This window comes from Anabrus simplex, chromosome 1, assembly GCF_040414725.1.
Source record: "Anabrus simplex isolate iqAnaSimp1 chromosome 1, ASM4041472v1, whole genome shotgun sequence".
Taxonomy (NCBI): domain Eukaryota; kingdom Metazoa; phylum Arthropoda; class Insecta; order Orthoptera; family Tettigoniidae; genus Anabrus; species Anabrus simplex.
This window is the reverse complement of record NC_090265.1, coordinates 660,743,913-660,767,269: the sequence shown is the minus strand read 5'-3', so window position 1 is coordinate 660,767,269 and position 23,357 is coordinate 660,743,913. Positions and strand designations below refer to the sequence as shown.

General features: G+C 41.5%; 1 protein-coding gene across 1 annotated transcript in view; it reads right to left on the bottom strand.

Annotated features, from left to right (window-relative positions):
* The window catches only part of LOC136857286 (protein qui-1), a 2,256,165-nt gene that overhangs the window by 1,909,977 nt on the left and 322,831 nt on the right, over positions 1 to 23,357 (bottom strand). The window contains exon 2 of the mRNA XM_068225125.1: positions 7,335 to 7,461. The gene's annotated coding sequence lies outside the window, so the exon portion shown is untranslated. The remainder of the gene's footprint in view (positions 1 to 7,334; positions 7,462 to 23,357) is intronic.

The window sequence follows — 23,357 nt, the reverse complement described above, 5'->3', positions numbered from 1 at the left end:
TTATTTTTTTCCCCTTCTTAGTCACCAACGTAGTAGGGCTTATCCGCTGTGTTACCGGGCATTCTGGCCCATTAGGTTTTATGGCAAGTCATGTCACGGGATTGCTTGTGTGGGTTCAGCATCCCATTCAATTTAGTTAACGGTCTTTCTATTAACCTTTTCTCCTTCTTTGCCGTTTTCTATAAGCTTCGGCTCCTCTTTCTTCTAGATTTGTAAAATATTATGATATTTGTTTGTGGCGTCGACCTCTGTAAATCTTTTGCCACTACTTGCACTATATGATATGAACCTGCGTGTAATTGTAATTGCGGAAGTGTAGAGTGTTGAATGTGAGGAAAAGACGACACAAACAGCCAGTCTCAGGCCAGGGATATTAATCGGGAATCGAACTCGGGCGCCGCGTGACAGACGGACGCGTTGCCCCCTACACCGTGGGGCCGGACTTCTTCTATATTCTTCTGATCCTTATTTTATGTTGTGGCTAACCTCTGAATTAAGGGCAGCAAATGTCTAGTGGTAAGCTTTTAACTGTACTAGGAGGTACCTGGAAGTGAATTCTAGGCCCGTTCGACCCATTGAAAATTAAGTGTGGGATTTCTGTCTCCTTTTTTATTACAATTTGCTTTACGTCGCACCGACACAGATAGGTCTTTTGGCGACGATGGGATAGGAAAGGCCTAGGAGTGTGAAGGAAGCGGCTGTGACCTTAATTAAGGTACAGCCCCAGCAGTTGCCCGCTGTAAAAATGGGAAACCACGGAATACCTTCAGGGCTGCCGACAGTGGGGTTCGAACTCACTATCTCCCGGATGCAAGTTCACAGCTGCGCGCCCCTAACCGCACAGCCAAATTTCGCGTTGTTACGTTGTTGTTGTTGTTGTTGTTGTTATCTTTTTTTGTTTTGAAAAGAAAAATAGGAACTAAATCCAAAAAAAGGAAAAGAAAAAGTAATTTTTGGAACAGGCCTGCATTCAAAAATTAAAATTGTTCGACTCCTTCGATGAATGGTCAGAGTTGACGCCTTCGGTTAAGAGAATCCCGGATTCGATTCTCGGCTGGATCGGGGTTTTCATTGCGTCTGATTAATTCTTCTGCCTCGGAGTGATTGTGTTTGTCGCAACACTCTCCTCTTCAGACATCAGCAGGAGCACTACAACCGTAGATGCCGTAGGCATAAACCATATCTGCATAATCTTCATTAGTGTAGATGTGTGGCATTTTATCCAGCGCGTGTACAAACACAGTTAACTAATGCTTCTCTCGCATACACACACCAGACTACCAACAACCACGGAAACACGCAATAGTTGGCGTCGGGAAGGGCATCTGGCCTTAAAACAGGGTTAAATCCGCATGTGTGCCACAGTTCGCACCCGCAACCCCACAGCCGTTGGAAAAGCGGTAGAACAAGAAGAAGAAAAAGATTAAAAATGTAGAATTGTTTGTTAAGTCATTTGTCCTGTAGCCTAGGCCCCGCCTTTTCTTCCTCTCTTCTGGCCTTGCATTTCTCAATAGGTAGAACAGGCAGCGTTTTATTCGTAACACAAAGTAGCGTGCAACATCAGAGGTCTTTAACGTTTAACAACTATTATGTCATGGAATACTAAGATTCGACCGTAACAAACTCGGCTACCTCGCCCGGGATAAAACACGCCAAGTTAAGATCATGATTTGAATATGAGTAGTAAATTGTTTATGGTATTTCAAACTGCAGATGCTTCTTGTGGAAGTTACTACATACCTACTAGCACTTCTAAGCCGTCCACTGGCAAGGAGATTTAACATTTAACACCCAGCACAAAACTTCCGCAGACTAACACTCAACCAACTTCAACCATGATTTAATAAAGCCTTCGCTACAATGTGAAGGCTATTTAATAATAAATCTTTGTTAGGGGATCAACTCATTTAAGCCTGTTTGAACTACAAGGACGTTACAGGAGAAAAATATGCTATGTCCAAACTGCTTATTAAATAAAATGTTTAACATCGCTGCCAATGATACTGGGTGTGACAAAATTCAATACTCATATTTCTTAGGATGATAGAAGAGGGCTAAAAATATATGTTTTATTAAACCATTATAGGTCGTAAATTGTAAACTGAAGTACGTTTTGACGTGACTGAGAATGAAAGTTAATTTATTTCATACTATAACTTCGTTTCCTTCTCAAAAGGGTATGCAAAATTGCGCTTTAACGCATTGTTTATTAGAAATCGTCTCTGATTGGTTGAACTCCGCTTCAAAGTTACGTAAACAAGAATAGTCAGAGAGATCATGAAGTAAGAAACACTTAATTTAACCTTGTTGAATTGTTTTTCCTCCTGATTACAGCACCGTGATGCCTACAAAAAGAATGGCGTCTCTGCATTCCGTTTAAGTAATCTGTCACAATCACCATATTGAATATCATCATCATCGTCGTCGTCGTCGTCGTCGTCATCGTCATCATTACTCGTGTTGCTCATTGCTGAGCGTCGAGACCTCATAACTCTATTCTTTCCGCTTTGCAGCCTTGAAGAGATATCTACATCCAGAGCGGTTTTCAGCTTGCCTTAACATGATCTGAAGAGGCAGGCCAGTGATCTTCTTCGCCTGATCTAACCATATACTTCCTGTTCTTCCTCGTAGTCTTCGACTTTGCTTTGCAAAATGGTATTTTCTAAGTTCTCTCCTCCTCTTCTGAAAATGCGGGCAAGGAACAGGAAGTAACACTCATTCACTCACGCGGGAAGATAGACGTTCATTGATGCTCAGTTCGGACATAATGGAAACATTAGGGTACACGTAGCATTATTCGCCAACACCACATCTCAAAGGCATCAATGTCTCCAGCATTCAAGTTAAATAGCTCATAGATTAATCCATTTCCAACAGATAAACATCGCATATATTACAATGTATCACAAAGCTCACATTAGCTTCGCTAATCCAACAACAGAGGACAATGTTTACTGCTCTGGTAGCATAGTGGACTGTTCGCTGCTTCAAATAATATTAATGTGTATGTTTGTTTTACAGCATAATCCCATGTACTCACCTCTTATCTCTTTTTCAGCAAGACACGCACAACAAAATAAGAAATCGTCAATGTATAAATAAAAAATGGACGATTTGCGTAAAATTCAATTAATTTAAATTAAGTAAATTTACTATATTATCAAATAAAATATTGTACGCAGCAGCCACTAAACCGGTAAGTAAAATATCGCTTTCCATAGCAGTTGCGTAAATAACTATTCAATATTATTGTAATTCTTTGCAAAACTGTTCAAAAGCGCGGCCTTCTGCTGCAATTCAAGTTCTGAAAACGACCTGTCATGTAGGCATTCGAAGACTCCAGACAGGTGCTGTACAGAGTAAGGAACTGGAAACAAATGAGCGACGAGTTCTTCCTTCCATTCAATTGGAGCTGCATACACCATGCTCTTCAAGTTCTCCCTCACAAACAGTCACATCGTTGCGGAGATGGTGTTGCACGCACTCATGAAGTGTTTGTGAGCGATTAAAATTAAATTGAGTTGTAATAGTTTCATTCTCAACCGCATCAAGAAGTACGTAGACCATCCAGAAATGTTTCCTACTTCTTTTCCTGAAAAGTAAACGTATTTTGCCAGGAAATTGAGTATTCGCGATAGATCAATGACGTAGCAATTGTTTACCGGACGTACAAGTTCCGCCTGGTGTCAGTAGCGCAGCAACAGTGACTCAAAATGGCGATTCGTAATCTTTCTCCCGCCGGCTGCGGGGTGCGGTCAGTGATATAGTTTCTGCGGAAACTGCGATGATCCATTCAGGAAAAGAGGCGTGGAATGCTCAGTGCTGCTGCTGTTGCTGCTGCTGCTGCTGCTGCTGATGATGATGATGATGATGATGATGATGATGATGATGATGATGATGATTGTTGTATTAAGGGGCCTAACATCGAAGGTCATCGGTCCGATGCTCAGTGCAGGTATTGAGCTGATCCATGGCAATGCTCGCCCACATACGGTTCGGCGCTCAGCAACTGTTCTGTAGGAGTTCGGCTGTGAGGTGTTTGATCATCCACCGTACAGTTGTAATGTTACTCCCTGTGATTTTCACCTTTCCTTGCACCTCGAAACATTCCTGTACTTCTGTCAGCATTTTCACATGGACGAAGAGCTGAACACGAATGTCACACACTCCATTCGCAAGCGGCATACAAAAGTTGATCCCATGAGAAGTGTCTCAGTTCTGGTGGTGATCATGTCTAAATATAGCTCCAACATAGCTGTATTCGGTACCAATAAAGTTTCTCATGTAACTATGCTGTCTTCTTCTTCTTCCTCCTCCTCCTCTTAATCTGTTTACCCTCCAGGGTTGGTTTTCCCTCGCACTCAGCGAGAGATTCCACCTCTACCACCTCAAGGGCAGTGTTCTGGAGCGTGATACATTGGGTCGGAGGATACAACTGGTGAAAATGACCAGTACCTCACCCAGGCGGCCTCACCTGCTATGCTGAACAGGGGCCTTGTGGAGGGATGGGAAGGCTGGAAGGAATAGACAAAGAAGAGGGAAGGAAGCGACCATGGCCTTAAGTTAGGTACCATCCCGGCATTTGCCTGGAGGAGAAGTGGAAAATCACGGAAAACCACTTCCAGGATGACTGAGGTGGGAATCGAACCCATCTCTACTCATTTGACCTCCCGAGGCTGAGTGGACCCCGTTCCAGCCCTCGTACCAAAAAAATACGACAACGGGGGCAGACAGAAGAACAGGGTGACAATGATGACATGCAGTGCATGTAAGAGAGCAATGTGTGAAGAACATACGTTTACTGTGATCACTTGTCCAAAATTCAACAATGGACATTGTGGTGAAGACATAGTGACTGGGCTGAAATGTGGCTGAAGTGATATAAGTGAAATCTATGTTCCACGTTTATGAACAATGTTTTCGAGTAGTTTCATTCCAGAATTCAGTATAATGATTACTATTTCTTCACCGGGCGAGGTGGCAGTACGGTTAGAAGCACGCAGCTGTGAGCTCGCATCCGGGAGATAGTGGGTTCGAACCCCATTGTCGCCAGCCCTGAAGATGGTTTTCCGTGGTTTCCCATTTTCACACCAGGCAAATGCTGGAGATGTACCTTAATTAAAGCCAGGACCGCTTCCTTCCCATCCCTAGGCCTTTCCTGTCCCATCGTCGCCATAAGACCTATCTGTATCGGTGCGACGTAAAGCAACTAGCAAAAAACTATTTCTTCAAGTTGCTAACAATGTTTCAACTTTATTTAATGTTTCCACATTATTACCCACTAAACTATTCTGCTTGTAGAACAGTTGATTTAAACTAAGGATAAAATGTTTAAGTGATTTTGTGACTTCATTCTCTTGGTGTACGAAGTACACCACGCATGTACTTACTATACATACAGTAAAGAGACGCGTGTAGTCAAAGGTTAATCCGTCTATGTTCCTCCTAGATGTCACCGTATAAATACTTCAGATGATCGAATTCCTCTGTCTCCCTCGAAGCACAGTCGCCTACAAAGTTCACAAACCCTTGGTTATAGATTTTCACCCTCCCAACAGTATTGCACAATTATTTTGCGTGCTTTTTGCTCATTAGGAGAGCAAACACAGCTCTCTCGCCAACGTTTAATTGTTTTCCCGAGTACTCATTGCTCACTTCGCACAGAAAAAACACAGCGCGGCAGTTTTTTGTTTGCAGTTGACTCAGTTCAAATTCCCTCGCTGAAAGGAAAATTAGAGCCATGTAAAATGGTAATCCAGGTCGTATTGATCTCCTATTTACACATGACCTCCAGCCGACGGATGAAATTCAACCAAGTATTGGACGAAAATATCCACAGGGTGCTTTACCATCTGAAACGTTAATATTCTACTGAGAGAAGTTGTTTAATGTAAGGATCTTGGGACGCCACGGACAGAGTTTTATGAACTTTTAAACCTTTCCTGCAAGGAGTTTCCCAGAGGTTATAAGCAATGCATTACATCGTCGTTATGCCTCAAAATAATATGTGACTATGTTGTCGGAGAGCCGCCCCTGTGGTGTAGGGGTAGCGTGCCTGCCTCTTACACGGAGGGCCCGGGTTCGATGCCCGGCCATGTGAGGGATTTTTACCTGAATCTGAGGGCTGGTTCAAGCTCCACTCAGCCTACGTGATTACAATTGAGGAGCTATCTGACGGTGAGATGGCGGTCCCGGTCTAGTAAACCAATAACAGCCGAGGGGATTCGTCGCGCTGATCACACGTCACCTCGTATTCTGCATGCCTTCGGGCTGAGCAGCGGTCGCTTGGCAGGCCATGGCGCTTCGGGGCTCTTGCGTCATGGGGTTTGGTTATGTTGTCGGAGAAACATACTGACGCACAGCACATGTAACACTTAGAACGAAAGTTCGCTGGTGTACAGGGTGGTAGGAAACAGCGTGAAGTGGACATTCTGTACAAACGTACGAGGGTTGATCATACTGACAACTAATTTTAAAGATAATTAGTCAAAGTTAGTCAATCAGATCGCTTCGTAGGCGAATTCAAATGGGTTTTGTGAGACGGTGTTGTTTATTCTGCACGTGGCTTAAGAGCAGCCTGAAAGCACCAATTGAAGAAATAACTTTCGCCAAGGGAGGTATATGAACACGGGCCTCAGAGCTGATAGGACTGTGCTATGTTAACTACGCTCCCCCCACCCTCAATGGCCTTCATGGCCTGTGCGGTGATGATTTTGCTTTCCTTTTGCTTTTCTAGCAACTAAAATGACGCAACGACGACTATAATATAATACCTTTCTGTTAATTCACATTTGTTTGCAGAAAAAATTATAATTTTGTTTCTTTTGAAGCATTATAATTTGTATTTTTAACTTTTAGTTTCGTCAGACTGAAGAAGCTAACAATTATAAATTAAATGAGTTTAAACTGAAATGAGATTACTTCAGATTTTACAAAAAGAATCTTTTCTAGCAAGCAAAGCCATCTCTGGACCGGCATGAAGGCCTCTGGAGGTGGAGAAGGCAAAGGAGTCTGCTATTCGTAACCACGGCACTTGCTTGGCGGCTTTTTATCCCAGGAATGAACTTGGTGTTCGCTTTTGGTTCATACTGAAAACTAAGGGATATATTCTTCTACAGAAATGAAATTTCCAATTGTAAATATTTCAACTTCATGATGAGAGATCAAACCAACGTCCCTCCGAGTGAATCAAGCACCTCCTTACTACCTCAGCAAGCCACATTTAATATTTTCCAAAATACTAAAATAATTCGCTTGACAAATTTAAGATAGACTTTCTCAATATGCGCTAAATTTAAAAAAATGCGATCTTCAAAAGAAATGTGAAAACTCACCTGTGACTCAAGAGAAGAACCAAAGGTAGCTCCTCCTGTTCGAGTGCCCGCCGGATGCACTCTTCGTAAGATGTTGGAGACAGTTGCAGTTAAATTCTGCTGGGTCAAACACGTTCCCGTATCTTCGCTGTAACAAGAAGAATATTCTTTCAATTATTTATGTTATACATTTCTTACAAACATACATAATTTAACGCATCTATATAAATGTGTACCATTATAATATCCTGAAGATATATTTTCTACCAAACTAGTTGGCTGCGAGTTACGGGCCATCTAACCTCTAGCTTGCAAGCGGGACATGGCAAGTTGGAATTTTTTCGTCAGCATTCCTGAGATAGCTTTCCGTTGTGTCTGATTTTCACGTACCTGAATAAAGGCTACTGGCTATTATTCCCCACTTTCGGTCGTTTTCTACCCCATCGTTACTCAAAGACCTGAATACGTATAGTACAACGTGAAAACTCCGAACAAGAAAAGTTATTTTCATAAAGAATTTCAAAACACCGGAGTAGACTTTTAGCCGATGTCTAGACAAGGAATTTCATTCAATGTCATATACAATATTACGATTTTTAAATTAAATACCCACCCCCTACGACCATCAGGGATTTCTTTCACCTCCACAGAAAGCATGTTTCTCTTAGAACAGTAATCACAGTAATAATAATAATAATAATAATAATAATAATAATAATAATAATAATAATAATAATAATAATAATAATCGCAAATCACCTTCAGAAGGGAAACAGAAAAATTTAATCACACACTTCACATAAAATCATCGCAGTAATCATGATGATAATGAAAAGTTCAGCTATTGTCCGCAGATATTTTGATTTGACGTCATTTAGGCTGCCTGCATGTCAATTTCATCGTTCCCTTTTACTCTACCAGATAGCAGAGAAACGAATCTCTATCGAGCGATCTAGGGCTACGTTTTAATTTATTTTTATTTATTTATGTTTTACAATTGGCTTTATGTCTTACGGCGATGATGGGATAGGAAAGGACTAGAAGTGGAAAGGAAGCAGCCATGGCCTTAATTAAGGTACAACTCCAGCATTTATCTAGTGTAATAAAGGGAAACCAAAGAAAACCACCTTCAGGGCTGCCGACAGTGGGGTTCGAACCCACTGCCTCCCGTACGCACATTTTAATGAATTTTGTCGGGTAAACACCAAATGTGTCATGGAGTGCCGAATGAATATTTATCTTCCAACAGTCAAAAATCTGACTACCTCTCCCAATGATTTACACCGAGGTTAGAACCTGGGATAAAGTAGGCTGGTGTCTTACTGTCTGAGATTGGACAGCAAAAAAGACAAGACAAAACTCGAGCTGCCATCATTTAACATGCCTCGATCTTTATATATGTACGGTATTTGTGAACGTCATTCATAGTTTCTCCCTTTTACTGAAATATGTTGGTGTGTTTAACTTTATCTCCTCTCTACTCTGGTTTACAAAAATAACAAGTGGATTTGCAGTACAGTAGAATGTTTTTAATGGCTCCATTTAAAAACACTACAGAGGGCAACGCTGTTGTTCTGTTTGTCATCATTGAGTGTATTTGAACAATACGTCCAGGTTAAATATTTTATTGGCTAGCTCGTGCTGGACGCAGGTCACGATCTCTTGTTTTCCATACAAATATGGGAGGAAAAACGATCAGAATAGCAACATCAATCGTACATTCCTTGACAGCTCATCACGGAGCATCGTCTCTGTTCGAAACAGATCTGTCTCTGAGTAATTCAATGTTTCCTGATTAGACAATCAAGTTATTCGCTGTTTAAAACCATAAAACACAATAGCACGCCTGTGATATATCCCGGAATTACAGAGCATAAATATATCACTCCCCACCCTGGAACCACTCCTCATACATCTGATTAACCTGCAATATTGTTGGTTAATAATGAACAACTGTTTGAGTCGTGGAAAGACCTCAAATTACAGACCAGCGATTCCCAACCACGGTTCTGCGAGAAAGCACAATGCATCTTAAGAACTGTCATAACTCTCGAGTTGTCCTTGTGTAGTGAATGCTCCACAAAAGCTTGTGTTTGCCTATCAAAGTTGCAGCGAATAATAAAGGCAAGGTATACAATGGGCAAACATGCCGGTCCATTCGTACTCGTATCAAAAGACATGGACGAAATATTCGTCTCAATCAGCCAGAAAAATCAGCGATAGTTGAGCACGTCCTACCTTCGGGTCATTATGTCACGTTTTAAGATGCTCGAGCTATTACCCACGCTAGACACTACAGGTCCAAGTCCGGAAAGCTGTGGAAATACGTAGAAATCCTAACAATTTCAACAAGGACACTGGTAATCAAGTAAAACGTGGTTGTCGGTCATTAAGAATTTACGTAGGTAGTTCCCTTCGATGCCGCTTCACTATTGTTACTTCGTTTCCGTGTTTTCCAAATTCCTACATTCCTCATCACCAAATGTTTAATTCCAGGCTATTAATGTCATACTTTCATATGCATGTGCACCTGGTATGTGTTACACTCTCTCAGACTGATTCTGTTGGTTCCGTCAGCTTCCGCTTCGAATGCTGGCACTGCACCGCGTACGGGGATCCATCTGGTGGCGAATGAACGTACAACTTCCACTTCTTTTATTAAATCCAAATTCAAACTTCATTCTTGGAGAACTATTCCTTGTAAACAGTCGAGATTTTCTTCTGAAAACGCAGAGCAAATTCTCTGCGAAACGTAAGGAATTTTGACCTTATTTTCTTGACACGGCATAAACCCAAAAGCCTATATCATGCCTACAAGTACGGGCCGTGAAAGCATCTGTGAATTTATTAAATGACCGGACAAGTTGGCTGTGCGGTTAGGGGCGCGCGGCTGAGAGCTAGCATCCGCGAGATAGTGGGCTCGAATCCCACTGTCGACAACCCTGAAAATAGTTTTCCATGGTTTTCCATTTTCTTCTTCTTCTTCTTCTTTATCTATTTACCCTCCGGGGTCAGTTTTTCCCTCGGATTCAGCGAGGGATCCCACCTCTACCGCCTCAAGGGCAGTGTCCTGGAGCTTCGGGGGATACAACTGGAGAGGATGACCAGTAAGTCACCCAGGCGGCCTCGCCTGCTATGCTGAACAGGGGCCTTGCGGAGGTTGGGAAGATTGGAACGGATAGACAATAAAGTTATTATAAAATAAAAAATCATCAGCACATCCTGTATTCAATGCGACGGCGGGCTGATGCTAACGGAGAGTATTTTGAATATTTCATGTGGCATGCTGGTACGTTCTATTCCTGAGCTTTCCGTGATTAATTTCCTATGAAGAGTTGAACTCTAACATAGTCGACAAACTTGATCATATCGGTCCTTAATTGGTCCGTATTGACACGTAATAACAATAATGTACAACGGGTGATTGTAAAGCAAGTAGCAAAAAAAAAAAAAAAAAAGAAAGAAAAGCAGACAGTGTACTGCACTACCAACCATCACAGGAACACGTAATAGTGATTACATCCCTCTACGTAGGGTTAGCCATAAAACAGGGCCAAATCCACATGTGCGAAGCAGTACGCACCCGCGACCCCACAGGTAGTGGGAAAAGCTGTGGAAGACGAAGATGATTTGTACTTTTATGTTTTAAATTAAAGCTAACGAAAGAGTTTACCTGCTAACCTACATTCATGTAGCAAGAGGTTGATAATATAATTTCCGTTTACCACTTGCAATAAAAATCACTACCATATATGTCCTTTACATTACATCAAGACCTTCGGTTTTTTTCTTTCAACACATAAGTTACATACATACATACGTACATACATACATACCTCATTATTATAGACCTCCATGCCTTTTAGAGTTCAGTCTGCAAGCCTCTGTGAATTTACTAAATGACCGGGCGAGTTGGCTGTGCAGTTAGGGGCGCGCGGCTGGGAGCTTGCATTCGCGAGATAGTGGGCTCGAATCCCACTGTCGACAACCCTGAAAATGGTTTTCCATGGTTTTCCATTTTCTTCTTCTTTATCTATTTACCCTCCGGGGTCGGTTTTTCCCTCGGATTCAGCGAGAGATCCCACCTCTTCCGCCTCAAGGGCAGTGTCCTGGAGCTTCGGGGGATACAACTGGAGAGGATGACCAGTACGTCACCCAGGCGGCCTCGCCTGCTATGCTGAACAGGGGCCTTGCGGAGGTTGGGAAGATTGGAAGGGATAGACAAGAAAGAGAGAAGAAAGCGGTAGTGGCCTGAAGTTAGGTACCATCCCGGCATTTGACTGGAGGGGAAGTCGGAAACCACGGGAAACCACTTCCAGGATGGCTGAGGTGGGAATCGAACCCACCTCTACTCAGTTGACCTCCCGAGGCTGAGTGGACCCCGTTCCAGCCCTCGTACCACTTTTCAAATTTCGTATCAGAGCCGGGAATCGTACCCGGGTTTTCGGGGGTGGCAGCTAATCACACTAACCACTACACCACACAGGCGGATGTTTCCCATTTCCACACCAAGCAAATTCTGGGGCTGTGCCTTATCTAAGGCCACAGCCGCTTCCTTCCAACTCCTAAGCATTTTCTATTCCATCGTCGCCATAAGACCTGTGTGTGTCGGTGCGATGTAAAGGCACTAGAAGAAAATTAATAAATGTCGCCACAATCCTCTATTTGCACCTAGTGCTGTGGCCTAGTTTATTTCTATACCTATCATCTTTAAATCGTTAGTAACTGAGTCTAACCACCGTCGTCTTGGTCTCCCTTTACATCTCTTTGAACTGTTTTACTGACCTGTTACCCAACCACTAGATGGATAAGGCCGGTTTGGAATAATTCATTTCTCTTTCAGTGTTTCCATAAACTCTATCAAGTGCATGGAGGAAAACGATCAATCAATCAATATCAATCACTATTGATCTGCATTTAGGGCAGTCGCCCAGGTGGCAGATTCCCTATCTGTTGTTCTCCTAGCCTTTTCTTAAGTGAGCGCAAAGAAATTGGAAAATAATTGAACATTTCCCTTGGTAAGTTATTCCAATCCCTAACTCCTCTTCCTATAAACGAATATTTGCCCCAATTTTTCCTCTTGAATTCCAACGTTATCTTCATATTGTGATCTTTCCTACTTTTAAAGACACCACTCAAACATTCGTCTACTAATGTCCTCCCACGCCATCTCTCCTCTGACAGCTCGGAACATACCATTTAATCGAGCAGCTCGTCTCCTTTCTCCCAAATATTCCCAGCCCAAACTTTGCAACGCTATTCTTTTGTCGGAAATCTCCCAGAACAAATCGAGCTGCTTTTCTTTGGATTTTTTCCAGTTCTTGAATCAAGTAATCCTGGTGAGGGACCCATACACTGGAACCATATTCTAGTAGGGGTCTTACCAAAGACTTATATGCCCTCTCCTTTACATCCTTACTACAACCCCTAAATACCCTCATAACCATGTGGAGAGATCTGTACCCTTCATTAACAATCATATTTATGTGATTACCCCAATGAAGGTCTTTCCTCATATTAACACCTAGGTACTTACAATGATCCCCAAAAGGAACTTTCACCCCATCAACGCAGTAATTAAAACTGAGAGGATTTTTACTATTAGTGAAACTCACAACCTGACTTTTAACCCCGTTTATCATACCATTGTCCACAGTCCATCTCACAACACTATCGAGGTCACCCTGCAGCCGCTCACAATCTTGTAACTTATTTATTACTCTGTACAGAATAACATCATCTGCAAACAGTGATTCCACTTCTTTACACATATCATTGATATATATAAGAAAACAAAGGTCCAATAATACTGCCTTGAGGAATTCCCCTCTTAACTATTACAGGGTCAGATAAAGCTTCGCCTACTCTAATTCTCTGAGTTCTATTTTATAGAAATATAGCCACCCATTCAGTCACTCTTTTTTCTAGTCCAACAGCAATCATTTTTGCCAGTAGTCTTCCGTGATCTACCCTATCAAATGCCTTAGATAGGTCAATCGCAATACAGCCCATTTGGCCTCCTGAACCCATGATATCTGCTATATCTTGCTGAAATCCTACAAGCTGAGCTTCAGTCGAATAACCTTTCCTAAACCCAAACTGCCTTCTGTGAAACCAGTTATTAATTTCGCAATCGTGTCTAATATAATCAGAAAGAATGCTTTCCCAAAGCTTACATACAATGCATGTCAAACAGACTGGTCTGTAATTTTCAGCTTTATGTCTATCACCCTATCACGATGCCAGGTGCAGTGAACAAAATAAGCCAAACTTAATCCAGGACAAAAACTTTTCACTGTGCTAGTTGGTGCTTTAGAAAGGGGGAGACTACTGGGGGGAAAGAGCAATTACGATGGAAATGGAGTCGCGGTCAACGAGGTTTTCATTGACTTCATACAATATGCGCACACATGGAATGTCAATATCTGGACAAACGTCAATTGTTTAAATCGCAAATGTATGGTAAACTGATCAAATAAAGGAAAATGATTTATGACGTCACCGTTAAAAGTGACATCCATATTCAATCAAACAACTTTAATGTTACTTGAAAATGTTTTAGTAAACAGGTTGATAATTAATTTGAACAGTTTTATACAGTTCTGATAAATTTTATGGTGTGTATGTTTCGTAATATTATTTGCTTTATGCCCCCATTAACTATTTTTACGTTTTCCGGAGCGCCTAGGTGCCGGAATTTTGTCCCGCAGGAGTTCTTTTACGTGCCAGTAAACCCACACGGGCACCTTCAAATACCACCGGACTGAGCCAGGATCGAACCTGCCAAGTTAAGGTCAGAAGTCCAGACACTCAACCGTCTGAGCCACTCAAGAGTAAGTTACAGAGGAGTTGTAAATTAATTCAAAGTAAAATTTTCCATCAAAGAATTATTTTCTAGGAATAACTTTATTCAATAGGAAGTGGTCGAGCTAGAAACTACCAAAAATGAAATCCTATTCAGGCTGGCGCTTCCACTGCCGAAAACCTTCAATGTGTAAACGCGACGTTTACTAACAAAAGAAGAAAACAAGAAATACCCCACGGGCTACGGAAAATTCCTATAGGTTTTCCCATAATTAATATTGCCCTGTTATCTCCAAACTAATTCCAAATACATGAAAGAATGGTAACTTAACTATAGTACATCACTTATATTAGTGTCCAAAAATTAAGCATAATCACTAAACGAGGCCATACCGCCTAATAGGAATGTCAGACGGATTGCTGAACAAACGAAAGCTGACTCACACACCATATGTCACACAACTTGTCCAAAAAAAAGTGTCAGAAATATTCTGATAGCTAAGGTAGACCTTAGACAACAACTAACAAAACTTGGCAACGCCTTCCGCAACAAAATATGCTGTTAATAGGATGTATGGTTAATCCTCACGGCCAAACATGCTTCGCAGCGACTTGGCATGCTCTCTATCACATGGTCCCAGAGCTCTTGTGGCAGTCGATCCCATTCCTCCGAAAGGGCCATACGAAGGTCTTGGAGGGTCCTTCGTGGAGGCTGACGGGATGCAATTCGCTTCCCCAGTGCAATCCAGGCATGTTCTATAGGATTCAGATCCGCAGACCTCGCTGGGCAGTCCATACGATGAATTTCTTCCCCAGCCAGAGCAGCGTTTCGCGGTCGGGCATTATCGTCCATTAAGAGGAAGTCTGGACCAGTCGCACCTCTGAAGAGTCGAACATGTGGTCTCAGCACCTTATCCTTGTATCACTGAGCATTAACAGTGTTCCTCGGACCACCCATGAAGATGTGAAGGTCCGTCCGGCCATTCAACATGATGCCGCCCCACACCATGACGCCACCACCACCATACTGGTCCTGTTCCACGATGTTCTTGTGGTTGTATCGGCTACTCGGTTCTCTCCAGATTAATGTGCGATGGGAATCGTTCTGCAAACTGTAGCGGGATTCATCTGTGAAGAGCACATGCCTCCATTCATTCATGGTCCAGTTTCGATGTTGACGGCTCCACAGAAAAACGGGTCTGTCTCTGTGCTGGAATGAGCGGGACGCACACCGCTGGACGTCGGGCAAATAGCCCTGCTGTTCTGAGCCTCTGGTACACAGTTTTCCGGGAAACGACAACCCCTGAGACGGCTTCAAGCACCGTCGACAATTGTCTTGCAGGTGCACTCCGATTTCGTCGGGCGGTTAAGACGAGATATCGGTCCTGCTGCGGGATGGTTACCCTTGGTCGACCTGGTACTGGCCTACGATTAACATCTCCTGTGTCTCGAAATCGTCTCCAAAGCCTGGAAATGACACTTTGTGGCACATCCAAGAATACGGCGACTTCGGTCTGTGTATGGCCTGCTTCCAAGCGGCCGAGTATTCTACCCTGCAAAACGGGGTCCAAATGGTGTCGTTGTGCCATTATGTTGTCACGTTCACCACGAGGCTACACTCCTCACTCTATAAAAGGGCAAACACGACTGAGGGAATATGGGGCGCAGCCTCTGGCTGTGTTTACCTTGCAGTTACGCCGCTAGTCAAAGCAGGGAACACTCCTTTCCTATACAGAACGAACACGTAAGGTTGGTAGGTGCATACGTAGTGCGATTTGCGGTCTATTTCCTATTGCCCTGCTTACTCGTAACTTATGCTTAACTTGTGGACACTAGTGTACCTGAATATCTGACACCCTCACCACCTAAAAAAAATCATGCACAAATCACAATCTGAACAATATTATCAGTCTGAACTAAAATACCTCCGGCCCCGCTGTGTAGGGGGAGCGTCCCTGCGGTTTACCTGGAGGTCCCTGTTTCGATTCCCGGACAGGACAGGGATTTTTACCTAGATCTGAGGGCTGGTTCGAAGTCTACTCACCCTACGTGATTACAATTAAGGAGCTATCTGACGGTGAAATGGCGGCCAAGAATAACGGCTGAGAGGATTCTTCGTGCCGACCACACGACACCTCGTAACCTGCAGGCCTTCGGGCTGAGCAGTGGTCGCTTGGCAGGCCATGGCCCTTCGGGTCTGTTCGGCCATGGGGTTTGGTTTAGTTTCGTTTCGTTTGAAATAAAATACATATTATAAGTACTGCGTTTACTTAAGCGATGATGGTAAAATCCGGGGTATTTGTGAGAGTTCCATTGTTTATTTTCTGGATTTCCCTTCTTGTAGCTGACATTACACTGTATGTGAATGGAGTGCGATAAGGATTCAAATATCGGCCTTCTTACATATCGCTTTTCTGAATTTTTATGAGACTATAATAATGAAAATATATTCGGCTTGGAGAAAACGTACTCTCTATTAGTCGTTAGCATTTCTCTTAAAACTCCCTAGAAATTAAGATATTATTTCATTGTTTATTAAATCAAATTAAGGAGAAAGTGAATACGAAATTTCGATGACTCTACGTTGCAGCATTCATTATCCTTTTCAGGTAGTAACGCTATTTCCTCAGCGGGTTCAAATTCCCTTGCACATGGCGAAATTTGACTACAATTTAATGAAGGGCACATTATAGTCCTTATGTAATATTTATTAATCACTTTCAGTAACAAATTGAAACACACGCAGTTTTCCCAAAATTATTTTTTCAATAAAGTTAGAGCAAAAGCTACTACTCAATGTATTGTTAAAGAAACACACTAGGGGCGGCTAACAGACTTCAGTACTCTTTGTGTGGCACTTAACGAAGCACTCTTCAGCACGGAGGGGAACTCCATCACGAGACTTGTATTTCCATCTTGTTTCATGGCGTCGTGGTCATACAAAGCATATTCTAAAAGTTACAAATGCCATTCAAGTATTAATGGGCAATGGACAAATAAAAATCCTTGTACTTTTAATCTAAGTAAAGCATTTGGCTGTGTGGCCTGGGAAATATTATTAGCTAAACTAAAAGCACTAACATTTTCTTCAAGCACATGGACGTGGATGCACTCGTATTTAATTGGGCGGCAGCAGTGCGTGTCAGCAGGGACGAAAGTATCACTCTGACACAAACGGAATTTGGAGTAGTTCAAGACAGTGTTCTAGCGCCGCTGCTCTTTTCGCTCAATTTAAAAAACTAACCAGAAGATTTTAAAAACTTATAAATACACCCGGAAGACATCCAACTAGGACATTAACAACATAATCATGACCTGTAAAACATACAAGACTGAACTAACAAAAATAATTATCTTAAAGTCAAACCATTCAAATCGCAAGCAATCATAACAAGATCCAAAAATATTCATACAAAACTGGAAAGTGTTACAATTCTATTCCACTCAACACCAATAAAAATAAACGGAACTGCAAAGAACCTTGGTCTCATTTTTGTTAAGCACTTCAACTGGACAGAACACACCACGAACATTCCCTTAAAAGTCTTACGGGATCTCCTTCTACTAAATAGAGGATGTTACCTCTTCAGAACTTACTTCTCCCCATCCTCGATTATAGTTACGTAATATACAACACAATTAGTGCTAAACTTCAGCGTCCATTTTATATGAAATATGCCCAGGTACTGCCATACGTCATCCTGCCTTGAGCAGCTGCCGTGGCGGGTATTTGGCAGAGAGAAGAAACCTTCACTCGGTCTCGCTTGTCCACATCATCCTCGGTAGACACACCAAGATTCCTGAGAACGTACCATAAATATACTTATCATCAACAACCAGTATTCTTCCATTTCAACTGATTGTCATTATGTCAGAAACTTATAGAAACAACATTAAAATAAATACTTCCCCCAGTTAATTTTGAAATTCTTGTCATAAGGTCCGTATCACTACGAATGATACCTTATTCATCGTCTTCGTTTTTCAGTTCCTCGTAGCAATGTATAATAATCTTTTGACCTTATTTTTGCAAAGGACGTAACGTTGCTTTCTTTTTCGGAGGAGTTCTTACAGATTTTTCTTGCTTCTTAGACATCCTAATCGAATTCTATACATAAGTATTGAACGAAATAAGACCGTAATTAATAAAACGCTGTATTCGCCATTTCACAAACTATGTTATATATTAATATGCCATAATTCTACTCACCTAGTATTACCCAGACCAATTTACAATCCCACAGAAAAAGAAAATATGCTTTAATTATAACCGAAAATATGTCATTATTGACTTTAACAATATTGCAGTAGCAATACGTAATTCTGGCAAAAACCATGACTGTACAGTGCCAAAGTGCCAGCTTTACAGTAACTGTGAGACGCCGTATCGGAAAGTAGGGTCCCTAAACTGTATGGTTAGCGAACCCAACAGTCAGAAAATAACTATAAATAACTACATTCAGCATTAACAGGGGAGAAAGAGTGAGGTTACATCCACCCTCAGTGTATAGGTTTGCCTGCTTAAGAGTATACTTATCATCCCCAACCAGAATTTCTACAAGGTTAGAAAACTCTTCCTTGCTGAGCTTCCCTATTTACAGCACGACAAGTTACGACAGTGCATTCATATCTGAAATCCTACGCTCTTGAAATCCCCTTCCAGCTGTAATTAGAAACATACGTAGTCGAAATATATTAAAAAAGAGATGTAGTAAATGAAATGAAATGGCGTATGGCTTTTAGTGCCGGGATATCCCAGGAAGGGTTCGGCTTGCCAGGTGCAGGTCTTTCTATTTGACTCCCGTAGGCGACCTGCGCGTCGTGATGAGGATGGAATGATGATGAAGACTACACATACACCCAGCCCCCGTGCCAGTGGAATTAACCAATTAAGTTTAAAATCCCCGACCCGGCCGGGAATCGAACCCAGGACTCTCTGAACCAAAGGCCAGTACGCTGACCGTTCAGCCAACGAGTATGTAGTAAATGGTACATAGACTTAAGAAATGAGTATATAAAAGTAATATTACCTTGTAGTAACTTACAGAAATTTATCTTACGTTTAAAATTATTATTTAATTTCATAATCTTCTTAGATCTTCCTAGGTCGACGCCCCGAATAAATAACATGTTTCTTTTATTTCTTAATCATATATCATTAACAACCGTGAGACACTGTAGTTTGTACATAGTAGCACATTTGGCATAAGGACAGGCTTCATGGCCTGAGCCACGCCATATAAAATAAATTAAATATTATTGTTGTTCTTTCCCAATTGCATACGGTCGGTACCCCAGTTCTACACTAGGATGCCCTTCCCAACGCAAACACTATGCGAGTTTCTGTGGAGTTTTATAGTGTAATTTTCTGTGTGTTGATGAAGAGATTTGTATTAAGACGAACAGAAACCGCCCATGATCTGAGCCAGAGAATTTAATTAACCACTCCCTGTTAGCATCCCAGGCCAGGTCGGAAATTGAACCCGGGGCTCTCCGAACCGAAGACCACGACACTGACCATTTGGCCAAGGAACCATATTATTATTATTATTATTATTATTATTATTATTATTATTATTATTATTATTATTATTATTATTATTATTATTATTATTATGCCAGCTGCCATTTCTTGATGGATACAGTACTTTTGTATCCATCTCTTGGCACAGGCCAGAGTAAAGTGTAGCTTCCACCGAAGTCCCAGTCTCATCCATGGCTGTGACAAATATGGAAGCTGCTGGGGTATGGGTAGTGCTGAGTAATGACATTCAGAGCACGACTAGTGCATCTGAGTGTTATGAAAGGTGTTGCTCATAGGGTCAGTCGTGCTGCAATAGCACTTTCTGACCCAGTGAGGAAAGCAATGGCAAACTACCTCACTCCTCGTCTTGCCTAGTACGCCTCATTTTGGTGCTGCCATTGGTTTTTGCGGTTTCCTTATAACCGCATAACCTTTGGTGGTGCTATTTGAGGATCCAACCAGCCTCTGGGCTGATGACCTAACAGACAGACAGACATTATTATTATTATTATTATTATTATTATTATTATTATTATTATTATTATTATTATTATTATTATTATTATCATTAAAGCCTTGTCTGTGGTGGTTGGAAAAGAGGCCGCTGACAAATCAATCTTGTCAGTTGATTTTCATCTAAAGTGTTCTGGGTTCGAATTCAAGTGTCTTTGGGTAGAATTTTTACTAGTACCCAAGTGTGAAGGCAAGAATGTCATCCGACCATAAGACGGCACCTAAATGTCTGTGTTCTCCACTGACCCCACAAAAACATAACAAGTTCACTTGTTTATCGAACAGGAGGTAAGATATTTGTAAGTCATCGTGATAACCTCAACATCCCAGAATTAGCAGATGACGTTGATATTTTGCTGTTAGAAGTATCTTGGTAACCTTCTAATGAGAGTTCAGTGATCGATTGATATTGGGTAGCTGATGTAAGATGACTGAGTTCACTTAACGAAAATATTTATGACCGTCTTCCTCAGAGCTTATTTACTGGAGCATGAACTCGCACACTAAAAATACGTGGATTGCTCTCGAGGAAAGTGTGGTGATTGACCTTCTGCTCTCCGCTTATACATATCTCTCATGGATTCCTACAAAATATTTACATTTCTGGCCGTCAATGAGTCTTAGTCTCAATATAAACCTAAGTGTTTAACAGGCTGATAAAGACACCTTGATAGCTCTTTCCTCTTTGAGAACTGCGAATACGTACAGTTGATCTGCTGTAATCTGCTGGTCATTCACTTAACTAGCTTAATAACAAGTATAGCATTGGTAATAATGTTATGTACATCTACACCTTACTCCCTTTTCCTGATACGGGTTCGAGGATGATGTTTGTTGTTTAAAGGGGCCTAACATGGTACAAAATGTAATGACAATTTAAAATTCCGAAATTCATCCTCTAACCAGAATTCAAAACTTGATGATGACAAATGAATGGATGAATGTTGTTGTTGTTTGAGTCATCAGTCCATAGACCCTATTCTGTGCTAACCTTTTCACTTCTACGTAACTGTTGCATCCTACATCTGCTCTAATCTGCTTATCATATTCATACCTTGGTCTACCCCTACCGTTCTTGCCACCTACACTTCCTTCAAAAACCAACTGAACAAGTCCTGGGTGTCTTAAGATGTGTCCAATCATTCTATCTCTTCTTCTCATCAAATTTTGCCAAATCGATCTCCTCTCACCAATTCGATTCACTATCTCTTCATTCGTGATTCGATCTATCCATCTCACCTTCAGCATTCTTCTGTAACACCACATTTCGAAAGTTTCTATTCTCTTTCTTTCTGAGCTAGTTATCGTCCATGTATCGCTTCCATACAATGCCATGCTACACACGAAAGTCTTTTCAAACATCTTTCTAATTCCTATATTAATGTCTGGAGTGAATAAATTTCTTTTCTTAAGAAATATCTCCCTTGCTTGTGCTAGTCTGCATTTTAGGCCCTCCTTACTTATGCCATCATTGGTTATTTTACTACCCAAGTAACAATATTCATCTTCTTCAAGACTTCATTTCCTGCATCACCTGCCTTCGTTCGACTGCACTCCATTACTTTTGTTTTGGACTTATTTATTTTCATTTTGTACTCCTTACCCAAGACTTCGTCCATACCATTCAGCAGCTTCAAGATCTTCTGCAGTCTCAGATAAAATAACAATATCATCGGCAAATTTCAAGGTTTTGACTTCCTCTCCTTGGATTGTGATTCCCTTTCCAAATTCCTCTTTGATTTCCTTTAATACCTATTCTATGTAAATATTCAAAAGGAGGGGGGGGGGAATCTGCAGCCTTGCTTCACTCCTTTCTGGATTGCTGCTTCTTTTTCAAAGCCCTCGATTTTTATCACTGCAGACTGATTTTTATACTGATTGTAGATAATGCTTCGTTCTCGGTATCTGATCCCAATCACCTTCAGAATCTTAAATAGCTTGGTCCAATCAACATTTTCGAATGCCTTTTCTAGATCTACGAACGCCATGTACGTGGGCTTGTCCTTCTTGATTCGATCCTCTAAGATCAGGCGTAAAGTCAAGATTGCTTCACGTGTTCCTACATTTCTTCTGAAGCTAAATTGATCTTCTCCCAACTCATCTTCAACTTGTTTTTCCATTCTTCTGAAAATAATGCGTGTTAAAATTTTGCAGTCATGAGATACTAAACTAATGATGCGATAGTTTTCACACCTGTCAGCACCGGCTTTCTTGGGAATAGGTATAACAACATTCTGCCGAAAATCGGACGGGACTTCTCCTGTCTCATACATTTTACACACTAAATGGAATAACCTTGCCATGCTGGTTTCTCCTAAGGCAGTCAGTAATTCAGAGGGAATGTCATCAATTCCAGGTGCCTTGTTCCTATTTAGGTGGTTTACAGCTCTGTCAAACTCTGACCTCAAAATTGGATCTCCCATTTCATCAACATCAACAGCCTCTTCTTGTTCCAGAACCAAATTTTCTAGATCTTCACCTTAATACAACTGTTGGATATGTTCCTACCATCTTTCTGATTTGTCTTCTAGAAGTGGCTTTCCATCTGAGCTCTTAATATTCAGACACCTAGATTTCCTTTCTCCAAAGGTTTCCTTGATTTTCCTGTATGCAGCATCTACCTTTCCTAGGACCATACAACCTTCGACATCCTTGCACTTCTCCTTCAGCCAGTCTTCCTTAGCTACCTTGCACTTTCCATGGATTAATATGAATGTAAAATAATCAGCGGCTCTAACTCACAATATTAAAAGTAAAAAATCATTCCGAAATCATTCCGCTGGCTAGAATTCAAAAATACGACGATGACCAATGATTATGAACATAAAACTATCAGTGGATCCGACCCGCAATGGCCCACCTTCACAGGAACTAACTTGAAATAATGGTACACTCACCAAAGGGCTGCTTCTTAATCTCAATCTTGAATCGATGATGCTTGTTGTCTCAAGGGGTCCAAAAACCGGGTCAAGGAACCCGTCATAATGGAATGTATTGCTAGTAAAGTAGAACCATAGTATTTCTCATGTAGAGGTACTAATGACAAGTAACGTAGAGTCACGGTGTTCCTCACATTGTGGTATTACTAACAGGTAACGTACTACGCACAGGTAACGCAGACCTATGGTGTTTCTCATATAATGGCGCCGCTCATAGGCAACGCAAACCCATTGTGTTCCTCGCATAGTGGTACTAATCGCAAG